We start from the raw sequence: 12,931 nt of genomic DNA, 5'->3' as shown, positions 1-12,931 counted from the left end.
CCAAATTTAAATTCATTTGTCCACTTGGCAAAAGTTGAATATGAAGGAGCAGAGTCCCCCGGTGTATTCTGGTAATCAGAATGAATGTCCTTTGCTTTCATACCTTTCTTTACAAAGTACTTAACCACTGCCCAAATCTTGATTTTTTTCCATCTGCCCAAATCACTACGCAGGAACAACAGACTCACGTCACTGCCACAGCTCTCACCCAAGAGCACTGACGTGGCATGTGTTTACAGGCAACAGTCCAATAAATATCACGTGAACAACTTGTTGCGCTAGGGGTGACGCTGAGGTCTCAAGGTGATTCCGACGCTGAGCTCTCATGGTGATTCCAAGAACTTTTCAAACCACCCTCATATATCACTTCCATCTCGTCTTCTTCGAGCAGTTATGTCATAGTTATCTGTTGGCGTAACAATGAAACTGGTTTATCTTGAAGAGAATTTAATCACTCAGTGACGCAGAAAATTGTTACAGATGAGGTGCCGCATTGGATGGTTGCGATGTTTCTCAAAGGCGTCTGACAGTACTATCACGCGCGACAAGTGAATTTCTGATGCTTGCCAGACTATCAGGTCTGCCAGATTATCAAGTGCCAGTTTGTCGTGGACTCACTGTAATATGCGATTAATGATCAGAACCTGATTCCATGTGCTGTGTGGCCAACCAGACACAGAGAATATATTGTGTAAATTACAAGGGACTATTACTGGCCAGTGCCTACCTCAAGTGGACAAGATATGTAGTACTGCTGATAAACATACACTGCCTGACAAAAAGTGAAGCACCCAGATGGGGAGAACAGAAAAAAGTGTAACTCCACTGGTTTAGAGTGTATGTAACATATTCTGATAATTATTAAATCAAGTCAAATTTACACAGAACTTTGCAGTATGAGCTAACTTATACAGTATGTTGTCGAACCCTCTCTCCCGCCCTGGATACATGCACTGACCCATTCGGGGAGGGTGTCAAAGTCACTGTATACTCTCCTGAGACATACTGGTGCACAATAGTTGTAACTTGTCCTTGATATCTTAGATACTGACAGGGAGACATCTCACTGGCCTCCACATCAAGCAAACAGTTCATATAGACATGCAACATGTAGATGAGCACTCTCCCGTTGAAAAATAGCATCACGATACTGTCAAATCAGAGGTAACACGTGAGGATGCACGATGTCCGCAATGTACCACTGTGCCACCAGAATTCCCTCAATCACTACCCGATGTGACCTGAAGTCACGCTGACGGTTCTCCACATCTTGACACCAGCTGTAACACTGATGTGGGTCTGTTTAGTGATTACAGGCAGAATTAGCAGCACTCCCACTGATGGGATGGAAACCATGCTGGACATGCCCCATTACACACGTGGGTAAAGATGGAGGCAGCAGCTGGAGCACATAGGTTACAGACTGGCAAGAACTGGAACTCACTGTGGTATCCAGGATCTCTCACTAAAATACTGAGTGAATCAAACAATGGAAAATCCAAGATGGAATGTAACAATACCAGAGAAGGAAAGTTACCACTCATCATATAGCGGAGATGCCAAGTCGCGATTGGCACAATAAAAAAATTCACACACACATGGCTTTCAGCCAATAAGGCCTTTGTCAGCAGTACACACACACACACACACACACACACACACACACACACACTCAAGCAAACCCAACTTGCACACACATGTGCAGTCTCAGAATGGCAACTGGGTGGGGGTAAGGAGGAGGCTGGGGCGGGGAAGGGGAGAGATAGTAAGGTGGGATTGATGGAAAGTGAAGTGTTGCAGTTTAGACGGAGGGCAGGAGAGAAGGTGCAGAGGGGGTAAGTAGCGGAAAGGAGAGAAGTAAGAATAAAAACAAATTAAAAGACTGGGTGCGGCAGTGAAATGACGGTTGTGTAGTGCTGGAATGAGAACAGGGAGGGGGTTGGATTGGTGAGGAGAGTGACTAACGAAGTTGAGGCCAGGAGGGTTTCGGGAATGTAGGATGATATTGCAGGGAAAGTTCCCACCTGCGCAATTCAGGAAAGCTGGTGTTGGTGGGAAGGATCCATATGGCACAGGCTGTGAAGCAGTCATTGAAACGAGGGATATCATGTTTGGCAGCGCGTTCAGCAACAGGGTGGTCAACTTGTTCTTTGGCCACAGTTTGTTGGTGGCCGTTCATACGGACAGACAGCTTGTTGGTTGTCATGCCTACACACACTGAAACTCTTGCCCTGCAGGAACTTGAGCAACATGGACAAAAAAGCTCTCCATCCTGCTCACTTCCTACTACCGCCTTGGAGTACCATTGTCCACCACTCCTACAACAACCTGCAAACCTCCCCCATGCCCCCTCATAGCTGACAAGCCCTGTCTCACAGACCTACTACACTTACCCCACCCTCCAAAACTCCCTCCCACCACCTTGCCTAACTCAGTTCACTCCTCCATCCAACTGTGACCCATCCCCACTGCCTCCAAACCACCCCTTGTTAACTTTCCAAATTTCTTATCCTCGAACCTTGCCTCACCATCATTCCCAAAATCCCTCAACATGCATACTAATCTCACATCCACAGAAAGAACCACAGACTATCATCTAAAAACTGATCCCGATCTTATAATCCTACCTGCAGACAAAGGCTCCACCACCATTGTTTTGAACCGCAAGGATTACGTGGGAGAAGAGGACTCCGTCAGCTGTCAGATACTTCCACCTACAAACCATGCCACAGTGATCCCATTCCAGCAATCCAGCAGAATCTCCAGTCACTACTCAAATCCTTAGGCCCATCCCAAAACCTCCCCCGGAGTCCATCTCCCTGCTCACCCCTACCACTCCCCGCACTCCCACCTTCTACATGCTTCCTGAAGTCCATAAACCCAACCACCCAGGACGCCCCATTGTGGCCGGTTACTGTGCCCCCACTGAGAGAATCTGTGTTCTTGTAGACCAACACCTTCAACCTATTACCCAGAACCTATCCTCCTATATAAAAGATACCAACCATTTCCTCAACTGACTCTCCACAGTTCCTCTCCCTTTACCACACGGTGCCCTGCTCGACACTATTGATGCCACCTCCCTGTACTCGAACATTCCTAATACCCATGGCCTTACTGCTATCGAACACTGCCTTTCCAGATGCCCTATGGATTCCAAACCAAGAACCTCCTTCCTAGTCTCCATGACCAACTATATCCTCACCCACAATTACTTCTCCTTTGAAAGCATTACCTACAAACAAATCCACACTACAGCTATGGGCAACCGCATGGCACCATCCTATGCTAACCTATTCATGGGACATCTAGAGGAACCCTTGCTAAAAACCCATAATCCTAAACCCCTCACCTGGTTCAGATTCACTGATGACATCTTTGCTATCTGGATTGAAGGTGAGGACACCTTATTCACATTCCTCCAGAACCTCAACAACTTCTCCCCCATTTGCTTCACCTGGTCCTACTCAACCCACAGGGTGTAGTCCTACTCAACCCACAGGGTGTATACGTGGACAAGGAAAAAAAGTTCCAGGATTTTTCCCGGATTTCCCGGTTGAAAATACACTTTCTCCCGGATGAAAATACACTTTTTCCGTGTTAAATGACAGTATACTTTTCCTCGGCACTGTAAAACTTATCAAACCTTAGAATGTTTATGGTTTTCTAAACAGACGTAGAGTTTACCGGCACTTTAGAAAACAAAACCCAGGGGAAAAAAACACGTTTTGGAAAGATCTTTGATGTGCAGCAACATGTACGCTGCATTTCTTCGTTTTACGGAGGTATAAATTCGAATTCCACCAAACACTGCATGTTACTTTCCAAAGCAATGAAATCGAGATTGCGACGCGCTTTTGTAAGCCAGTCATAGCTCATGTCACGTGATCTCGACAGCTGATGACAGTACAAGACACGTAGTGTAGTCAACCAATAGCAAGATCACTCTTAAGTAGCGCGAACATACAAAAAGAAAAGTTAATGGTTTAAATTAGTACACATAGTTTCGATAGAAGAAAAACAAAGCTTTCACAAATAATATTGGTCTCTAAGATTAATAAGCTGCAAGAGAAGCTAAGCTTCCACATATAATGCTGATCATTTTGCACATGTTACACTTTAAGATACATGACACAAATGTGGCAGTAAAATTTTTAATAACGACGTAAATGTCTGATTTTCTGGGCTCTAAATTATTCTAGATGGTCGTCCTCAAGGAGTTGATTTTTACATGAGAGTCAAACGCTCTGTGGTTTAAGAAATTCATCGTACATTCTCGCACATAGTTCATCTTGCGTAAAAGGAAATTTACCTTGAAAGTAACACTTTTCAAACCATCATTCGCAATATTTTCCCGTGACCTGTTAGAAACTGGTTCGTTTCAGCAGCTGCCAGAGAGCACCAGATAACAGGCGTCACTGCGCCAGCGCAGCTACGATGACGCAGGAAGCCCGTATGTTCGTACGTGCGATCTTGCATTATGTCATAAAAGAAACAAGACATCAAAGGATACTTCAGGAGCATCGTAATTTCGTGAACCATACTAAAATGCGTAATTTGGCTTAAAGTGCACAATCTTATGTCTAGATTCGGAAGTAAATTTTCTAGAGTACTAGTACCGTATTATTTCATGTTTGGTTCTTTATTATGGCATAATGTCATATGAGCTAGAAGATGGAAAACGCGCACTTGAAATGCAGTGAGTAGTTGAAACTAGTCAACAGTGTGATATTAAACACTTCGTTTAAAATAAACTGACTTCCTGAGCGCAAAATATTAATAAAAGCCCAATCTCTTTAGCAAACTGACAAAAATAACTTCATTGTTCTGCAAGGTGATTAATGCTTGATTGTCAGAAAGGTGGAAATAAAACCTGGAACGAACAACATATTTCAGCCTTCCGTAATTATGCGAACATATTTTAATTAATGTGGTAGCTCCCGGCCACAGAAATCCGTTTTGTTTTCATTTAATGTGAGAGCAATAAATGAAGAGGAAACAGCAAAATCACTAAACGTAAACACAGGTCACGTGGAGACTACCCACCTCCCCACTACAACTCAGACTGCTCTGTGCATCAGCCCTGGATCTACGATATTTCCGAACCGGAGCAATTTAGATAGTGGCGCTCAGCCACACATCTGTAGCCAGAAGCGGGAGAAGGTATTACCCATAGGCGACTCGACTGCGCATGCGCAAGAGCCCGCCCGCAACTGCTCAAATGAATCAAATGTAAACAGCTGTCATGCCACACTCATCGGAGGCAATTTGTTGTTAGGAAGCACTGCATATTCTTCCTAAGGCCTTTGACACACTTTGGTTGGCAGACGCTTGTATGAGCACTGTGTTTTGTTGCATATGGCGCAATTCCTTTGCTGCTTAAGTTTTATTTTCGTTTTTCTTCCTCTTGTTAATGTTTTGTTGCTGCAATATTATCCTGCAGACATGGAATACAGTAATATCCTTTGTTGGAGTATTGGTTCTTACCAGTTAAAATAACAGAAATGTAACTGGTAACTAAAACAAGGAAAAGTTCCCAGAATTCCAAAAAATTCCCGGGTTTTTCCCGGATCTCCCGGGTCGTATACACCCTGAACCGAATAAGCCACCTTCCTAGATGTTGACCTCCACCTCAGAGATGGCTACATTAGTACCTCCATCCATATCAAACCTACTAACCACCAGCAATACCTCCACTTCGACAGCTGCCACCCATTCCATACCAAGAAGTCCCTTCCGTACAGCCTAGCCATCCGTGGTTGTCGCATCTGCAGTGATGAGCAGTCCTCCTCTAAATATGCCGAGGGTCTCATGAAGCCTGAACTGACTGTAATTATCCTTTCATTCTTGTACAAAAACAAATCTCCCGTGCCTTATCTTTCCAGTCCCCTACCACCTCCCGAAGTCCCACAGTCCGGCCACAGAGGAGCATTCCCCTCGTACCATCCGGGACTGGAGCAACTGAATTACATTCTCCGCCAGGGTTTCCATTACCTCTCGCCGTGCCCTGAAATGAGAAATGTCATACCCAGTATCCTTCCCACCCCTCCTACCATGGTATTCCTCCGTCCAACGAACCTACACAATATACTCATCCAACCTTACACATCCCCTGCTCCCAATCTGCTCACTAACATCACCTATCCCATCAAAGGCAGGGCTACCTCTGAAACCAGTCATGTGATTTACAAGCTAAGCTGCAACCACTGTGCTGCACTCTATGTAGGCATGACAACCAACAAGCTGTCTGTCGGCATGAACGGCCACCGACAAACTGTGGTCAAAAAACAAGCGGACCACCCTGCTGCTGAACATGCTGCCAAACATGATACCCCTCATCTCAATGACTGCTTCACAGCCTGTGCCATATGGATCCTTCCCACCAACACCAGCTTTTCTGAACTGCGCAGGTTGGAACTTTCCCTGCAATACATCCTATGTTCTTGTAACCCTCCTGGCCTCAACCTTCATTAGTCACTGTCCTCACCAATCCAGCCCCCTCCCTGTTCGCATTCCAGCACTACACAGCTGTCATTTCACCGCCACACCCAGTCTTTTAATTTGTTTTTATTTTCACTTCTCTCCTTTCCGCTACTTACCCCCTCCTCCCTCCGCACCTTCTCTCCTGCCCTCCGTCTAAACTGCAACACATCACTGTTTGCCACTCCCACAATACTATCCCTCCCCCTCCTCGCCCCAGCCTCCTCCTTACCCCCACCCAGTCGCCACTCCCATCATGCACTGGTGCTGTTGCTCACAGTGTAGTTTCAGCTCTCTGAGACTACAGACGTGTGTGCAAGTTGCGTTTGCTTGAGTGTGTGTGCGTGCATGTGTGTATGTGAGTCCACTGCTGACAAAGGCCTTAATGGCCAAAAGCAATGAGTGTGTGAATCTTTTTATTGTGCCTACCGCGACTCAGCATCTTCGCTATATGGTGAGTAGCAACTTTCCTTCTCTGGTATTGTAAAATACTGAGTGAAGTAGACATAGGTACGGCTGGGGAAATGCCAGCCAACTATATAATACCTTCCAGCTGCTTCGACAAGCCTTTCAAAGTAGTAATTGGAAGTAGAGGGCTCTGGGAGAACAAATTTCAACACCGTACTTGGGACATAGTCTGGTTTGCTGGTGGTTCAAAAACAGACCACAGTGTTGGAGTCGAGGTATACCGAGTGCAGTTGAGGCTGGAGACTGCAATCTCTCTATGGCAGATGGCCACTGTTTTTCAAGCAGAAATATCTGCCATCAGGGTGTGTGTGTGAAGGAGAATTTGTGGAGGTGCTACAGAGGTCATAGCATTTTCATTTATTCAGACAGCCAAGCAGCCCTGAAAATACTCGCAGCCTATGCAATAAGATCAAAGATTGTGGCAGAATGCCACAAAGTCCTTGTGGAGCTAGGGGAAAGCAATGAGGCAAACCTATTGTGAGTCACAAGTCACTCAGGGATTAGTGGTAATGAGGAAGCTGATAGGTCAGCCAGGATAGGGGCAATGATGCTATTTATTGAAGCAGAACCTGTCCCGACAATCACTGAGGCGATGATAAAACTATGAGACTGGACAAGGAGACAGCATGTAGGATATTGGGCTAGGGTCGAATAGCAAAAACACAGCAAGGTATTGATGCCAAAGCCATGCTCTAAGAGAAGTCTCTCAATCCTGGGCTTGAACAGGAGAGAAATGAAACTCTTGCTTGGACTATTGACAGGCCACAAGAACTTCAAAAAACACCTACATACAAAGGGGAATCATGGACCTTGCCATTGGTGAGAAGGTTTGCATGCCTCAGCAATACAGATAGCCGTACTGTAGGTGAACCGCAATGGAGGGGTATCTGTTGAGAGGTCAAACAAACGTGTGGTTCCTGAAGGGGGGGCAGCAGCCTTTTCAGTAGTTGCAGGGGCAACAGTCTGGATGATTGACTGATCTGGCCTTGTAACATTAACCAAAACGGCCTTGCTGTGCTGGTACTGCAAACGGCTGAAAGCAAGGGGAAACTACAGCCATAATTTTTCCCGAAGATATGCAGCTTTACTGTATGATTAAATGATGATGGCGTCCTCTTGGGTAAAATATTCCGGAGGTAAAATAGTCCCCCATTTGGATCTCCGGGTGGGGACTACTCAGGAGGACGTCGTTATCAGGAGAAAGAAAACTGGTGTTCTACGGATCGGAGCGTGGATTGTCAGATCCCTTAATCGCGCAGGTAGATTAGAAAATTTAGAAAGGGAAATGGATAGCCTAAAGTTAGATATAGTGTGAATTAGTGATGTTCTGTGGCACGAGGAACAAGACATCTGGTCAGGTGAATACAGGGTTATAAATACAAAATCAAATAGGGGTAATGTAGGAGTAGGTTTAATAATGAATAGGAAAATAGGAATGCAGGTACGCTACTACAAACAGCATCGTGAACGCTTTTTTGTGGCTAAGACAGATACGAAGCCCACGCCTACCACAGTAGTACAAGTTTATATGCCAACAAGCTCCACAGATGACAAAGAGATTGATGAAATGTGTGATGAGATAAAAGAAATTATTCAGGTACTGAAGGGAGATGAAAATTTAATAGTCATGGGTGACTGGAACTCGATAGTAGGAAAAGGAAGAGAAGGAAACGTAGAAGGTGAATATGGAATGGGGGGAAGGAATGAAATTCTACCTCCTGGTAGAATTCTGCACCGAGCATGACTTAATCATAGCTAACACTTGGTTCAAGAATCATAAAAGAAGGTCGTATACGCTGAAGAAGCCTGGAGATGCTGAAAGATCTCAGATAGATTATATAATGGTAAGACAGAGATTCAGGAACCAGGTTTTAAATTGAAGTACAGTAGAAGAAGAATGGGTAGTTTAGAGAGATGAAATAGAGAAGGTAGCAGAGCATCAAGTAGATAAAAAGATGAGGGCTAATAGAAATCCTTGGGTAACAGAAGAAATATTGAATTTAATTGATGAAAGGAGAAAATATAAAAATGCAGTAAATGAAGCAGGCAAAAAGAAATACAAACGTCTCAAAAATGAGATTGACAGGAAGTGAAAAATGGCTAAGCAGGGATGGCTAGAGGACAAATGTAAGGATGTAGAGGCTTATCTCACTAGCGGTAAGATAGATACTGCCTACAGGAAAATTAAAGAGACCTTTGCAGAAAAGAGAACCAATTGCATGAATATCAAGAGCTCAGATGGAAATCCAGTTCTAAGCAAAGAAGGGAAAGCAGAAAGGTGGAAGGAGTATATAGAGGGTCTACACAAGGGCAATGTTCCTGAGGACAATATTATAGAAATGGAAGAGAATGTAGATGAAGATGCAATAGGAGATATGATACTGGGTGAAGAGTTTGACAGAGCACTGAAAGACCTAAGTCGAAACAAAGCCCCAGGTGTAGACAACATTTGATTAGAACTACTGACAGCCTTGGGAGAGCCAGGCCTAACAAAACTCTACCATCTGGTGAGCAAGATGTATGAGACAGACAAAATACTTCAAGAACAATATAGTAATTCCAATACCAAAGAAAGCAGGTGTTGACAGATGTGAAAATTTCCATCCTAGCAGGTTTAATAAGCCCGGCTGCAAAATACTAACACGAATTCTTTACAGACGAATGGAAAAACTGGTAGAAGCCGACCTCAGGGAAGATCAGTTTGGATTCCATACAAATGTTGGAACACGTGAGGCAATACTGACCCTGTGACTTGTCTTAGAAAATAGATTAAGGAAAGGCAAACCTACGTTTCTAGCATTTGTAGACTTAGGGAAAGCTTTTGACAATGTTGACTGGAATACTCTCTTTCAAATTCTGAAGGTTCAGGGGTAAAATTTGTACAGAAGCCAGATGGCAGTTATATGAGTTGAGGGGCATGAAAGGGAAGCAGTGGTTGGGAAGGGAGTGACACAGGGTTGTAGCCTATCCCCCCTGTTATTCAATCCGTACATTGAGCAAGCAGTAAAGGAAACTAAAGAAAAATTCAGAGTAGTAATTAAAATCCATGGAGAAGAAATAAAAACTCTGAGGTTCGCCGATGACATTATAATTCTGTCAGAGACAGTAAAGGACCTGGAAGAGCAGCTGAACAGAATGGACAGAGTCTTGAAAGGAGGATATAAGATGAATATCAATAAAAGCAAAATGAGGATAATGGAATTTAGTCGAATTAAATTGGGTGATGCTGCAGGAATTACATTAGGAAATGAGACGATTAAAGTAGTAAATGAGTTTTGCTATTTGGAGAGCAAAATATCTGATGATGGTCGAGGTAGAGAGGATATAAAATGTAGACTGGCAATGGCAAGGAAAACGTTTCTGAAGAAGAGAAATTTGTTAACATCCAGTATTGATTTAAGTGTCAGGAAGTCGTTTCTGAAAGTATTTGTATGGAGTGTAGCCATATATGGAAGTGAAACGTGGACGATAAATAGTTTAGACAAGAAGAGAATAGAAGCTTTCGAAATGTGGTGCTACAGAAGAATGTTAAAGATTAGATGGGTAGATCACATAACTAATGAGGAGGTATTGAATAGAATAGGAGAGAAGAGAAATTTGTGGCACAACTTGACTAGAAGAAGGGATCGGTTGGTAGGGCTTATTCTGAGGCACCAAGGGATCAGAAATTTAGTATTGGAGGACAGCGTGGAGGGTAAAAATCGTAGAGCGAGACCAAAAGATGAATACACTAAACAGATTCAGAAGGATTTAGATTGCAGTAGGTACTGGGAGATGAAGAACCTTGCACAGGATAGAGTAGCACGGACAGCTGCGTAAAACCAGTCTCTGGACTAAAGACGACAACAACAACAACATCTGTTATGCGGTGTACGTGTAGTTTCAACTTATGCAGTGTCACAGGGTAAGGGTTCTGTGGTCATTCCAAGGGTTCTGAGGTCTCCAAACTTTGTCTTTAGTCAGCTTTTTTTCACCAATAGAACTTTACGACACTCTGTCTCTGTATAATGGGCACTTCATACCTGGAAAGTATTCAATTGTGCCACCTGGCAGTGTAAAAACTCAATTTTTTTTTTTTTTTCATAGCAAATTCTTTGTGCTTGCAAATCAAACACTGCATTTTTTGATATGCTGTAGGTTTAGCCTAAAAATTTTGTTCATTTTTAAGTTGTGAAAAATTACGTAAAACAGAAACACTGCAAATTCAGTAAAGTATTTCTAGTAATATTTTTACTCTTTTAAGATACAAATCGTAAGCCGGGCATTTTTGATGAATTATGATTGATAAGCAAAGTACCCAGAAAAAATGTAAAGCAGACTTTTTGTGTCAAAGTATTTAAATAAACTATTTTACTAACCTGTAGAATTTCTTTTATACAAGCAGCATATTTCGCCATAGCATGGAAAAGAAGGGAACCAGTGGAAAAAGCTCCTGTCAGAGCACAAAAAAATGTGAATATGTTCCTCTTTAAAAGAATGACAGAAAAGTGAGGAATCAGCTGCCACATGCAGACATATCTGCACTTTTCTGTACAGAAAGAGAGCAGCAAAGAGACAGTGACTGTGGAAGAGGGGGAGAGAGTGCCATTGGGAGGGGGATGGGTGGGTGGGAGAAGAGGCCAGGAGGGAGGAGAGGGAGGAGGGGGAGGGAAAGAGGGAGGGAGGGAGGGGGAAGGGGGAGGGAGGGAGGACAGGGAAGGAAGGAGGAGGGAGAAGGAAGGAGGAGGGGAATGGGAGGGAAGGGAGAGAGAAGGATAGGGGAAGGGAAGAGGAGGAAGAGGAGAGGGAAAAAGGGAGAGGGAGAGAGGGGACAGGGGGAAAGGAGTGGGGAGGGAGGGAGAGAGGGACAGGGAGAGTGGGAGGGGGAGAGTGTGAGAAGGGAGGAGAGAGGGAGGGGTAAAGAGGGAGAAGGCGAGAAGATGTGGAGGAGGGACAGGGAGAGAGGGGAGGGGGAGGGGGAGGGGAAGGAGAGGGGAAGAGGAGGGAGAGTGGGAGGGAGGGAGGGGAGAGAGAGAGAGAGAGAGAGAGAGAGAGAGAGAGAGAGAGAGAGAGTGAGGAGAAAAGTGTCAGTGAAAGACAAAGGGAGATGGAGGGGGAGTCAAAGTCAAAGTAGATAGTTCTGGCCAGTGACAGAGAGAGAGAGAGAGAGAGAGAGAGAGAGAGAGAGAGAGATAGCGGCAGTGGAAGTGAAAGAGAAATGGATGGAGACAGTAGCAGTAGAGCAAAAGAGATAGGAGACAGTGGAAATAAGATAAACAGAGATGAATGGAGATCATATATACACTTAGGGGGGTCTACACGCTCCTAAACCAGTGAACTCTAACACATAGGTGTAGGGGATGGCGCATTTTAGACCAAAATTTTAAACATGTGGGTACATGAGAAAAAATAAGTTGGAGCCTCCAGAATTTCTGAGATGCCATTGTGGCAGTGGGAGGGAAAGACAAAAGGAGACAGCGTAAAGTAGAGAGAGGAGACAGTAGCAGTGGGAAATACTGCAAATGCAGGAGATAGTGCAAATTAGAGATAGAAGACAGCGACAGTGGTAAAGAAAGGTGGGAAGAGCCAATGTAAGTGAAAAAGGAGACACTATCAATGTGAGTCAGAAAATCAAGTGTGAACAGTGGCAGCGAAAGAAAGGAGCCTTCGTATCCGCCAGTCACCGGTTTGGGAGAAGGGGGTTGACTTTTGTCAATTTTTCCTCATCGCCCTATACTCACAAGTAAAAAAATTTGTCAATTGCCCCCATTCCCGAAATCCACATGTTTTGGTTTCCCAGTCTAGTGGAGTATGACTTGCCTAAAAACAGAGACTGGGTAAAAGCATTAACAATGTTCTGTGATAAAAGATTGCGAATATATTCACATTCCAAAATTTTTGGTGAGGAAAGTAAAATGTGGATTGAGGCAGCTGATTCCCATTTTTCTGTCAGAGTCTTTAAAGAGGAACATATTAGCCTTTTTCGTGCTCTAACAAGAGCATC

The 12,931-nt window shown here is 44.1% G+C and overlaps 1 protein-coding gene across 1 annotated transcript in view; it reads right to left on the bottom strand.

The window, feature by feature from the left end:
• LOC126424835 (serine/arginine repetitive matrix protein 2-like) overlaps positions 1-12,931 on the bottom strand; it is a 382,172-nt gene that overhangs the window by 185,003 nt on the left and 184,238 nt on the right. The window lies entirely within an intron of this gene.

This window comes from Schistocerca serialis, chromosome 10 (assembly GCF_023864345.2).
Source record: "Schistocerca serialis cubense isolate TAMUIC-IGC-003099 chromosome 10, iqSchSeri2.2, whole genome shotgun sequence".
In the NCBI taxonomy this organism is placed as follows: domain Eukaryota; kingdom Metazoa; phylum Arthropoda; class Insecta; order Orthoptera; family Acrididae; genus Schistocerca; species Schistocerca serialis.
Note: the sequence above shows the minus strand (reverse complement) of the source record. Positions and strands in the feature narration are given on the sequence as shown.